This window comes from Larimichthys crocea, chromosome VII, assembly GCF_000972845.2.
Source record: "Larimichthys crocea isolate SSNF chromosome VII, L_crocea_2.0, whole genome shotgun sequence".
In the NCBI taxonomy this organism is placed as follows: Eukaryota; Metazoa; Chordata; class Actinopteri; family Sciaenidae; genus Larimichthys; species Larimichthys crocea.
Genome location: NC_040017.1, coordinates 26,888,463 through 26,900,487, shown reverse-complemented (window position 1 = coordinate 26,900,487; position 12,025 = coordinate 26,888,463).

Genomic DNA, 12,025 nt, shown 5'->3' with positions numbered 1-12,025 from the left:
TCATACGTTTACACATTTCCAACTACTGTATTTTTTGTGTTAAATATTTACATATTTAAATTCTGTATATCATCATGACACAATACAATATGTTGGTTAAAGTTACTGAATAAATTGCATGTGCTGTATTTTGTGCTACATGTGGGATTATCTCATTAGTTTCTTATACGTTCATTCTATTGAACAAACATTAGAATGATTGGCATAAACAAATAAGACGGAGTGAAATCTTTCTATCTGTTGGACGACTTTACATTGTGAAACAAATCGAGCAAGTGGGACCTTTGTTACATGTCCTTCCTCATCTTTGTCTCCCCTCATTTCCTGTCACCTCCCTACACACATCGCACGTCTAACAAAAGAATACAATAGCCAAACAATATCTAAATTTAAAGTCAAAATCTTCAGTTTCATTTCAGTGTTTTAATATCTTCAGTTTCTTGGTGTCTCAGTGGTTTCTAATAATAATTCCATGGTATGTTTGTCCAATATGGTGCAATCATTTAGAAATATTACTGAGTCCATGTTTTCTGTTTCCATGCACTATTTAACTCCTGGTGTTTTCCCAGAGTTCCTTGACACACTGATGAGCTGTGTGTTCACTGCATCTTTCATGAGTAATCTGCTTAGCTTCTTGTTCAGGGAAGCTACCTGTGGTGCATGTATATATAGAAGATCTGATCCTCTTAGAGGATGACTTGGGCTAGGATTTGGAGATTGTTGGCCTCTCAGCTGCAGTGCTGTTTCTGCAATTGTGGGGGCGCCGTGTGTTAACACCAGCGTTGATATCTCGGCTGAATCTTCAGTCTTCATTCAAAGGATGTGTCATGCCTCTGCATGTTTGTGTCTGTCCGTCTCATTATCCTGGGTATCACTGCTTCATAGATGTCACAATACTGCAAAATGTTCCCACATTCTGCATATAACAGAAAGGGGGCGTCAGGATTTAGGGAATAATGGAGATTTATTCCACCCAGAGGACACGTAATTACTATTAAAGACCTTCTTTTCTCAAAAACAACTGAACAGCATTTAAAAACAGCTCAGCTTATGCCATCATCTGTGTCAAAAAGAAAATAAAAGTGAAGCACACATTGTTTTCCTGTAATAGTTTTCTATCCAACCGGCGCCCACGCTGTCCAGTCTGGGAATCTGTCTCTGTGAGTTGCTTGTTGTAAGCTGCTCCAGATAAGAGTGTCTGTTCAATGCCAAAAATGTACGGATGATTATTCCTGCCTCTGATTCCCTCTCTGTCTTTGTCTCATTATTTTATGAGGCAGTCGAGCTGAGTTCACTTGACCATGACTTTCAGACTGTGAAACTGCACCAACCACCTGTGGCAAATTCCACTCACAGTCTCGAGTAAATACATCTGATGTTGCTTTTATGGTGTACAATATTTACACAATATTTAAGCTCTTTTATCATCCTGTTTATTAGGCCAGTAGGAACTGTGTGTGCTGGAGCTGACATCTCAGGAGATAAAACACTGCATACGCCACCAACATTGTGTTATGACTTGTTATTATATCAGTAGGACGCGTATGTCATGGACGATATGGATGACCTGAAATGTCAGCTGTTGTACTGTGTCAACTAACCTAATTAGCATTTTATTTAATAATAATTAATAATTATTAAAACCTGAACTTGAACACTAGACCAATGTGATCTTCATGATGAACCTTTCAGACTAGCTGACTTATATACGTGTAATATAGTAGGAACCACATTAAGAAAATAATCTGATGGTCACATTGTGACCACAGGGTATTATTTTGTAATTTAAACTGACAGAAACAAGTTATATTAAGAGTTGTGAATGAATGCTGAATTATATATTCATATTATAGTTGTAGCAGAAGCTATAATGTATATGTAATGTATATGTCTTTTGACAAGCAAGATTTGTTACTTATGACTGCTCCATATTATGGATTATGCTCAAATGAGAAATTTACAAAATGTTTCCACCCATAAACCAAATTTTCTTGTTATATATTTGAATCAACTTCAAATTAATGTAATCAAAAACATGGACAGAGCAGTGGAGAAAGTGACATGTTCCTCTACTTTTCTAACTTTTATAGGCTGAAATAGTGACAGTGAAAGGAAGGCTTTTATTTATATTCAGTCAATAACCATGCAGTCAGCCAATCCAAAGGTGAGCCAGGATTCTGCTGGTACAGCAGCAGTCTTCAAGTCTAACATTTAGTTGTTTCCAGCTTGTGCTTTCTGCTGTTACTGCTTGTTTTCATATCCTGTTGTCTGCAATAATCATCATGTAGGCGTGTGATCACAAAATTATAATCTCAGAACAGTCTACAAAAACATATCAGGGTCAACTTCTCTGTTATCTTCAGGGAAAGATACAATGTCCAACTATGCAAAGAGTGCTAAACATTTATCTTCAGTGAAACAGGAGATGCAAACAATTCTTAGAGTTTCATTTGTTCACCATCGAGCACCAGGAGGGTGGGGTTTACAGCGTCAGGACAATTCAGTTAATATTAAATTGTCAATCACACAACAGTACAATGACTTATTTTATTTTGCAAGGCAGCGTCACTGTTTGGGTTACTGATCAAGTTCATTCAGATCAAGCATTTTCCATATTTAAAAGTCTGAAGAACTTCATTCTCTTGAGATCTTACATGTTTTCTGCAAACCATGATTCTTTCAGTCAAAATAGTTTGTCCAGAGAGTTCAAATGTTCATGAGAATTGGACCTTCTTCTCTGTTGCTGCCCAACTTTCTGCTTTAACCACAAATCTCGCCGTCTTGTATCGTCTTCTTTTACTGTACAAACTATACAAAACTAATGATAAAGTTTTGGAAGTACCCAGTTGAGTTTGGCATTAATTCAGTGTCACACAACTCCCATGTCAGCAGAGGACCCAGAGAACAAATGGGTTTTTGCTGTTTGAGACACAGAAATCTGAGTTTATCGACCATGAGAGACTGGACTGTGTTCACTGTGGCCTTCAGCTGCTGAGTTTCTGATGAATAGATCAGCAGTCTGAGGTTGAGATGAACAAACTGACATCACTGTGTTGGTATGTATCTGCTCAACATGTGACAGGGGCCTTTGTGGTAGCCACATGCTTGTGGTGCCTGTGTGTGTGTGTATGTGTGCGTGAATGTGTATATTAGTGTGTTCCTATAAGTCAGTGCTGCAGAGCTGAGCCCACACACAATGCAGTGTTTATGTCTGTATGTATGACTCCATGTGTGGGTGTTTGTGTGTGTGTGCTGGTCCTCATCTCATCTCCAGTAAAAATATACATCTCAGATCAGTCTTTGCAATCAAAGCAACATGTAATTTTACTAAAATAAGCATTCAGCCTTGTTGACCATACAAATTTGTGCCGCTGACCAATAGCAGTGTTTACTTCTGGGGAGTCCATTTCTTTGAACTGATGCTGTTTCATGTAGTACTTCTCTGGTAATATAAAAATTGCAGTACAAAGGCTCATTGATCATTTTAAGTTGTATGTGGTTGTAAGAAGTGTTCAAACCTTTCAGATGGTCTGGGATCAGGTCTGCTTACTGTCCCCAGAGCAAAAACTAAACACAAAGAAACAGCATTTAGTTTTTATGCACCACATATCTGAAACAAAGGCCCAGGAAACCTGAGGAAGTCCAAAACAAAGCCAAAGGGAGAGTGAATACTGGACTGAGACACAACTCCACATTAATGATGCATCGTGACTCTGAGATAAATACACACACAGCAACTTATAAGGTGATAATGTGTAAATGTTACTAAATGTTTCCTAAAAGAGGGAGATAGCTTCTTGTTTGGCTCAAGGAGCACTAAGTCTGCATGAGATAATAGGATGGCCCAGATGTCTGTTCCAGATGAGTTTTCAGAATCTGCAGGGTCATCATGGGGCCTCCTGCGGTCAGTGAACACCAGTTTAGTTGTCCTCCTGAGCTCCTGATCTAGTTTGGGATGTGCTTTTTATCAGAGATCTTGACATTTTTTGTCAGCAGCCTTGCAGGCAGCCAAAAACACCAGCCTCAAGTTATAATGAGAGATGACCTGTGATGAATCAACTTCCGATGGGTGCCTGGATTTAGGAAACAATATGAGCCCTGTTATCTGGACTAGTGTGGACGTGGCCTCATAAGAACTGACAGATAAATGCTTGGGAATGCAGAAGCACATGTGGTCTGTCACGGTCCTCTGTGTAAATGTGTGTGTCCTTTGTGTGTCATGTCATGCTGAGAGTCTGGGATTGTCAAGTCTGCAGTTCCCATGTGGCCACAGCACACACACACACACACACACACACACACACACACACACACACACACACACACACACACACACACACACACACACTGTTCTAAGCCCCCTACACCCTACTTCCTGTCCCTGTTGAAAGAATTCCAGCCATCCCTGCTCTCATCCTGGGAAGACTCCTCCTTTCCTTTCTTTAGATTGACTTTCCTTCCCTGTCCTTTTCCTTTCCTTTCCTTTCTTTCTGTTTGTGCTGGGGTTACTGTGGTCCATGTCCATATGCTTCACTTGTGGTTTGATGGTCACTGTCCTCGCGCTCATCAAAACAAATTCTTTCCATATCTCCTCCTGTTTTCCTCTTCATGCAGCATATTGGTCAGAGTGGGACGAGCCCATTCCTCCTCCTTGACGGATCACTTTGCTAACAAACTAAACAATGCTGTGTTTTCCTGTCAAAGGCAAAAGGAACATTATATTCTCAAGTCGAGCCCAAGCCAGACAGCCTGTCTGTCTGTCTGCTGGAAGCACAGTTCCTCACTTCCTAACTTTTTCCTTTGTATAATCGTTCATGAATTAAAAGTTCATGTCGTCATTCGACTGGTGCTGAGTGTTTTTCACCACAGTGAAAGTATATTTTCCGAAACTATGTAAACATCTGCATCTGTAATGTTTACTTTTGATGGGTCAGTAATAATTAATCATGCATAACTTAAAAATCTGATGTTGGTCTTTGGTTATGTGAAATCAGTTTATAAAACATCTGGTGTGTATTTTGAGGTTTTATTAGGTTGTGGCACTGGTGTTCATGCTGTTTTCTTAATGTTTATTTACACAGCAGTGCTCAGTACAACTCTAATGCCTTGAGAATGAGGGGGAGGATTTTTTCACTAAGCAACACCACGTAGGAATAAGGCAAGAATACAAATGTACCTGATAAATGGAAATTGAATCTAAATTAGCTGTTTTTTAAAATCATGTTATACATTTCTACAGGTTTGTTAGAGAGTCTCCAGGTCTTTGGTAATTCCCATACTTTTTGTCTGGCACCAAAATGAGGTTGAAATTTCTGTTTTTTTTAGTTAAATCTCTTTACTTTGGATTACCATTAGTGTTTATGATGTCCAGAGGATAAATCCTGAAAAAATCAGTTCATCCAGATAGTGATCATGATCATGGCAGCTTTGCAGTCCTCAGTTTATTGACCTCTCTTTAAATTAAGTAATATGATATGATTAATATAAATGTTTGTTATTCTGGTCTGTATTATATGACATGAACATTGCATTATCGCATCACACGGGCGCAGGCAAACAAACCTCGTAGACTCAGATGAGAGTGGCATAAATAAAGATATGAGCCATTTCATTTTTCTATGTTCAGCTCGAGTCCTTTCATCTTACTCTCAAGATTCAGTTCATCCACTGGGGCACTCATTTTTGTGAAACTCAGGGGAACAATTTCAAATGACGTCGATACAACTTGTGGTGTGTCAGGCCTCGTAATGCCCTTTTCCCAGAGACTCCAACATCAACATCTTAACTTCCTGTTGTGAAGCGGACTGAACCAATCCACAGGATAAATTTAAAACCGGCTGCGGCTGGCATGTTCCAAAACACACACTCACACAAACAGAAATACACAAATACAGACACACACACTCTTCAGTACTGAAGTAAACACTGGCAATGGACTTACCTTTCTTGAGTGTTGTTTAAGAGTGGACATACACGTTCTTATTCTCAGTGTGATTCACACACACACACACTTTAGTACACACACACAAACACCGCCCACTCCTCAGTCCTGATGTTTTACAGAGATAAACTTTGATGAGAGTTTTAAGTCTTCCATCTGCCAAGTTTCCCACTGTTGCCTAAAAACGTGTTACTTTTCCAGATACACACACACACACACACACACATACACCTTAGGCCTATTGGAAGTTTTCCAGCGTCAACAAGGCATGAGGATGTTTGTTTGTCTTGTAGCTTAGCCATTAAGGTTCCCAGGTCTATTCTGTCTGTCAATCACGCACATATAAACACATATGTTTGTACTGTAAACTGTGCTACACTCCATATAGCCCCTGACACTGACACCAATTGACCTTAACCCTTGAACCGAGTCTTCGAGGAAAAATTTGACATTTTGTAAAACTGGTAAACTGCTAGCCTGGCTCTGTCCAATGGTAACTAATACACAAGCTTACAAATGTTACAAACGGATATCTGGTTTATTTAATTTGGACAAAACAAAAAGTGTTAAAAGTGTAAAAAAAAAAAAGGTGATGTGCCAAACTATTTCTTGGTAAAGATCAGTAAACGATCTTGATAATTAATGACGAAATGTTTTATGTAGATTGTTGAATGTAGCTTTAAAGGAGCAGTCTGTAGGCTTTAGTGGAATCTAGTGACGTAGTTGCTGCCTGCAACCCCCTCACCTCACCCTCTCCTTCCTTGACACAAACCCCCCTTGTTTAGTTTGTCCATCTCTGTAATGGGCTTCTGTACGTGGCAGTTAAAGATGGCAGACTCTGTGGAAGAGGACCTGTGGTGTCTGTAGACATAAAAAAATTCATTCTAAGGTACCAAAACATTTCTTGTTTTCAAGTAATAAAACATTAATGAGAACTTTCTTTCCCATGAATCATACACACTGGACCTTTAACCCTCAAACAGTCCTGTGCAGAAGTCAGGACGGACACACATATGCACACTGTGTCCCTGCTTGATTCAGGCTGAGTGATAAGTAAAGAGGTGACCATCCCTTCCTCTCTTTCTCTGCCTTTGTCTATTTCGGTGTGTTTGTTCCAGGCGGGCAGTGGCTATGACCATCCGGATGACCTCTGAGCCTGGACAGGGAGAGAGAGGAGAAGGAGAGGAAGGAGAGAGAGAGGGGGAGAGAGAGAGAGAGAGAGAGAGAGAGGAGAAGGAGAGGAAGGAGAGAGAGAGAGAGAGAGAGAGAGAGAGAGAGAGAGAGAGAGGAGTGGAGGATTGTGGGAACGGAAGGAGGCCGGAGAGGCGGGTGGATCAGCCGTGGATGGGGTGGACAAAGAGGGAGAGAGGGGGAATGGGTTAAACATGTGTATCTGTGTGTGTGTGTGTGTGTGTGTGTGTGAGGTGAAGAAGGTGTGCACCTTCACCTTTGTTTACATGCATGCATTAATTTATGTGTTCTTGCTCTGTGTTATGTAATCTCTGCAGCCAGGGAGGGGATACATTGTGTTTGTGTACGTGCGTCTGTGTTTCTCTGAGAAGTGTTTATGTTAATAGCTCAGTATTTCGAGGCCTGAATGACACATTTACGGTGTCCCGTGTTATTTTGCCCTTGGTCCTCTTACATCATTCATTGTTTTGCTTTCCAACCGCTCGCTGCTCACTCTCTGGAAAACACTGCTGGAAAAACTAAGAGCTCCACTACACTTATAGACACCGTCTGGAAGGAGACCCAGTAGCATCTAAGCCACTTTCCTTTAAGGGTCAACACTGAAAGCTGTGAAAACTGAGATGCTTGGCTAATTTTGACCATCAAACCACCAAAGGATAAATTTAAAAAAAGAAGTATTCTTTTGTTAAAGTAAAGTGACACATATAGAAACTTTTGTGAGTTGTTGAAATTACTGTAAAAAATGACCAATGCTTTGTTTATAATCTTTAACAGTCTACATCTGAGTCAAGATAATTTACAGAAAATATTGTTTGTGCTGTAAAAATGGACAGACTTGACAGCTGTCAGCCCAGGAGCTTGTCACACACAAAAATACTTAGTTTGACATGGAGGCAGCAGAAACAGCCGCAAAATGTTGACATTGCATATAATCAATGTATTTCATTTTAATTCATCAAAATATCTTCTACATTTGCTCATAGCAACTACAGCTTTGTTAAACTATTAGTCACAACCCGTGGTTGTTAAGGTCAGGAAAAGATTTAGTACCGCCCAGATGGTTTCCAAAGAAAAGCTCAGGAAGGCAGCTGTGCACGGCACTTTAACAGAGGTTAACCAGATGTACATTTACTAAACCGATCTGTATCTGTAAAGTCTCCTCTGTTTTTATGTGTTTGATAACACTTCAGATCAATTGTAAATCTCAACTTTGCGTCACTTTATTTTCAAACAAGGCGAAAAAGCCACACAAAGGTTTTAGGATTTATGGGAAGATCTTTCACTTACCAAAACCAAAGTGCTTTTGTTGTATAAACTAAACCACACAGGACTCATGGGATGCAGACTACAGACATCCATCCTAGGCTTTGTATAGTCACCACTCACCCTGACCCCCTCCTTATGACTCCAATGTGGTAGATAAATGCAGTACTTCATTCAGTTGAAAGAACTTTGTCTGTGAATGTAATCCAGACAGCACGTCTGGGAAAAGAAATAAGTGATGAATAAAGACAAACACAGTTGCATATTATTACTTTATTGAGTTATGTCACAATGAGCAACTTAACATTCTTTTGAGTCTCTTTGTGTCCACCTGATAACATTCACTCTCTGTTTAGCTCTGTTTTGGTCTCCACCAGCTCCTGAAGGAAACATCTGGCTGTTCAGCTGCTGAATGCTGAACTATGTTCACAAGCGAGACACGAGCTGTGTCCGTTTGGTGCTGAGCAGGTGGAAACAGCTGCTTACTACAGAGAGAAAGTGATGAGACTGAGTTACAGCAGTAAGGTTATGGGCTGAAAAACCAAGACAATGTGCTGACACCAGCTCTGAACAGCTGAGTGGACCTGCAGAGTTGGGTGATGATTAACACTGCCAAGTCCTTTAAGTCAGCCTTTACATTTCATTTTGAAATAGAGCTCTTGACTCATCAGAAAACCACCTTTGAGTAAAAATGTTTTCATTCAACTGTTGGAAAGAGGGAGTACTGGAGGTCAAAGGTCAACAGAAGGGAGGTTCCATGTTGCTCAATGAGTCAAGATCGAGTATTCATCATTTGGAAGAAAACAGCTGCAAACCACTTTACTTCCTCTGAGGTCATCTCTCTGATCAGAGGGCCTCTTTTCTCTTTTCTCATGTCTCTCGCTGGTTGTTGTTAGTTGTGTATCTCTGTGCCCAAACACAGCTGTAAACATGAGAAAAGGTTTGTTAAAACTATTTTCTCTCCTTCTCTTTTTTCTCTTGACTTTTCTACATTATATTTCCTCTTTTTTTCTCTGCTCTCTCTTCAGCCTGCCACCCCCGAGGCTCTGCAGTTTGCTTCAATCACAGCAAACTAAATGGAAACACATGAAGGCTCATTTACTCACAGATTCCCAGAATTCCTCGCTATGAGGTCACTCAGTGTCTCAGTTGTGTGTCGCTCATGAGTTTCACTGCTCGGAAATGGAAATACAACCCCACGTTCACTGGTAACCACTGTGGGATGGATGGCTATGTGGGTCAGGACGACTGAGGCCAAAGCATTTTAAGGTGATCTTTAAGTTATTTAGACACTGAGTTAGGGTTTATCAAAAAGGACTTTAGGACACTAATCCAGAGAATGACATAAAGATGCAAGGAATTACAACTAATATTCCTTCACAAACACAAACATGCACAAACATCTGGAATATCACAGATGAAACATGACATGTCGTCAGTTAAGTGTTGGGACCAGAACAAATGAAGTATTTACATGTAATAACTCCATCTGTGAGAAACATGTATATTCAACCAACATGATGTCAGGGTGGATTTAGGGGGTTCACTGAGTTTGTATACAAGTTTTAAGGAGCAGGTCAGTAAACTTTCTGGGAAGGAGACTGGAAGTGATTCAACAGCAGAACTTTTGTTTAATCTTGATGATTGTATTGTGAAATCTATGAGACTGCATGTCTCATGGGGACAAATTAATTCCACCTGGCTGAATGTGCCTGTTGCATAATCACGTACAATGAGAGAGGACAGACCGGCTCTGGCTGTAGTCTTGTCAGACAGGCTCAGTTTACAGAACCAAGATGGTGCCATGTTACAAAGAGCAAACAAATATAATCTCTCTCCTTCTTCTTGTAATCCTCTCTTTTTCTCTCCACCTTTCTTTTCCCGCTTCAGTTTGTTCACAGTGTTTCAGACTGCACATTGGTCCTCAAGCTTCGCTCAGGGTTAAACTCTGTCACCACCCCCGACTTGTCTCGCTGGAGAAACACCAACCTCCCCCAGGGTCTTTGCATGGGGCTACACCTGGGGGCCTGGTGGAGAGTGTGTGTATGAGTGTGTTAGAGAGAGAGAGAACATCATGGTTTCATGGATCCTCAAGCAGATCCACCCCATACTGTACTGATTACATCTTGATTTACTTAGGTGATGTCATATCTGAGTGTGTGTGTGAGTGTGTGTGCGTACGCCAGTCCCTGCTGTGTGATATAACCACATCTTTGACTTGGTGTAATTCACTACTTATCTAGTTTACACATTCCAGTTGGCTTTAAACACTCACAGGGTGTCAGATAAGGAGTGTGTGTTCTCTCTATGTGTGTCTTGTTTTTAGAAAAAATGAAACTTTGAGCTTCAAGGAACCCAAAACCCCGAAGAGATCAAGAGTCCAGCAACACATGTAGTACAGAGAACAACATTATTGTGAGACTAACACAGACATGCAACATTAATGTGTTGTTTGATGTCCCCAGTCAAGGCCACAATAAAGTCTTACAGTGTTGCTAACAAAGTTGTGTCTGAAACCCTAAAAGTAACGTCTCATGTCCTTCTGTTGTGTGCAGTCTTTTTGTGTAACGCTGCTTCAGTGGAAAAGACGCCCATCGTACTTTGCAGACGAGCACAAAGCACACACCAGTGGATGAGTGAATAGGGAATGGGTTTGATTTGCCTTGTAGGCATCCTGCAGGAGCTGTAAACAAGATGTGTCTGCAGACTAACCTGCAAACAGCAAACGTCTGCATTCTTCATTTGTTAAATCCTCATTACCTCGCTGTAATTGCGCTGAGTGCCAACCCTGATGGAGCCACCAGAATGTGCCTGCAAACTTAATGCTCGAGCAAGTCTCCACTGAGCCAGCAGTAAAAAAAGTGGAGGCCCATTTAAATGCCTAATTAGTCCTCATAATGCAGAGGCTTTATAACTCTGTGGAGAAAACAAACCAAACATTGTGTTTGTTTGACCCAGATACTGCTGCTGCAGCTACAGACCAAACATCAGATATTTGAAGCTGCAGTTCTTATATCAATATGTGCGCTTCATTATTCAGAAATTCTGCAACCAGATGCCAATAAACTGCACAGCATGCTCCTGTGATGACTTTATATCAGACAAAACCAAAGGGTCAAGAAAGGTAAACAATATTTAAACTGGTCTCTGTACTAGTGATGAGACAAGTTACATAACACCATCATGGTTTAATTCACTGTCTCCCATGAGCCTGAAATAATTCCTGACACTGTTGCGTACCAGCAGGATTTTATGTACAGGAAGCAGACTAATAAAGATGAATAAATTCAAACATATATATTCTGCAGACCACATTTGCTTCACCTCTTTAAAATCATGCACTGAATTAGTGCAGCTTTTAAAAGCAATAAAAAATACTCTTTCACTACAAACAGTGGCAGCTGTAAGCTGCAGATTGCAAAGATAGGTTTTTAAATGGAGCCTGGCAATTATGGGACAACTGGGATTATTCAAACTGAGATGATTTTTGCACAAATGGTTGCCTCTATGAACAATAAACAAAGCCTGGTGAGAGACTGCTCCTGTTTTTTTGAATCATAATGGCTTGGCTACTGTGGCTTCTGCCTGCCTGCTGTTAAGCAAATGAAAGAACAGAGCCTTCATCACCTC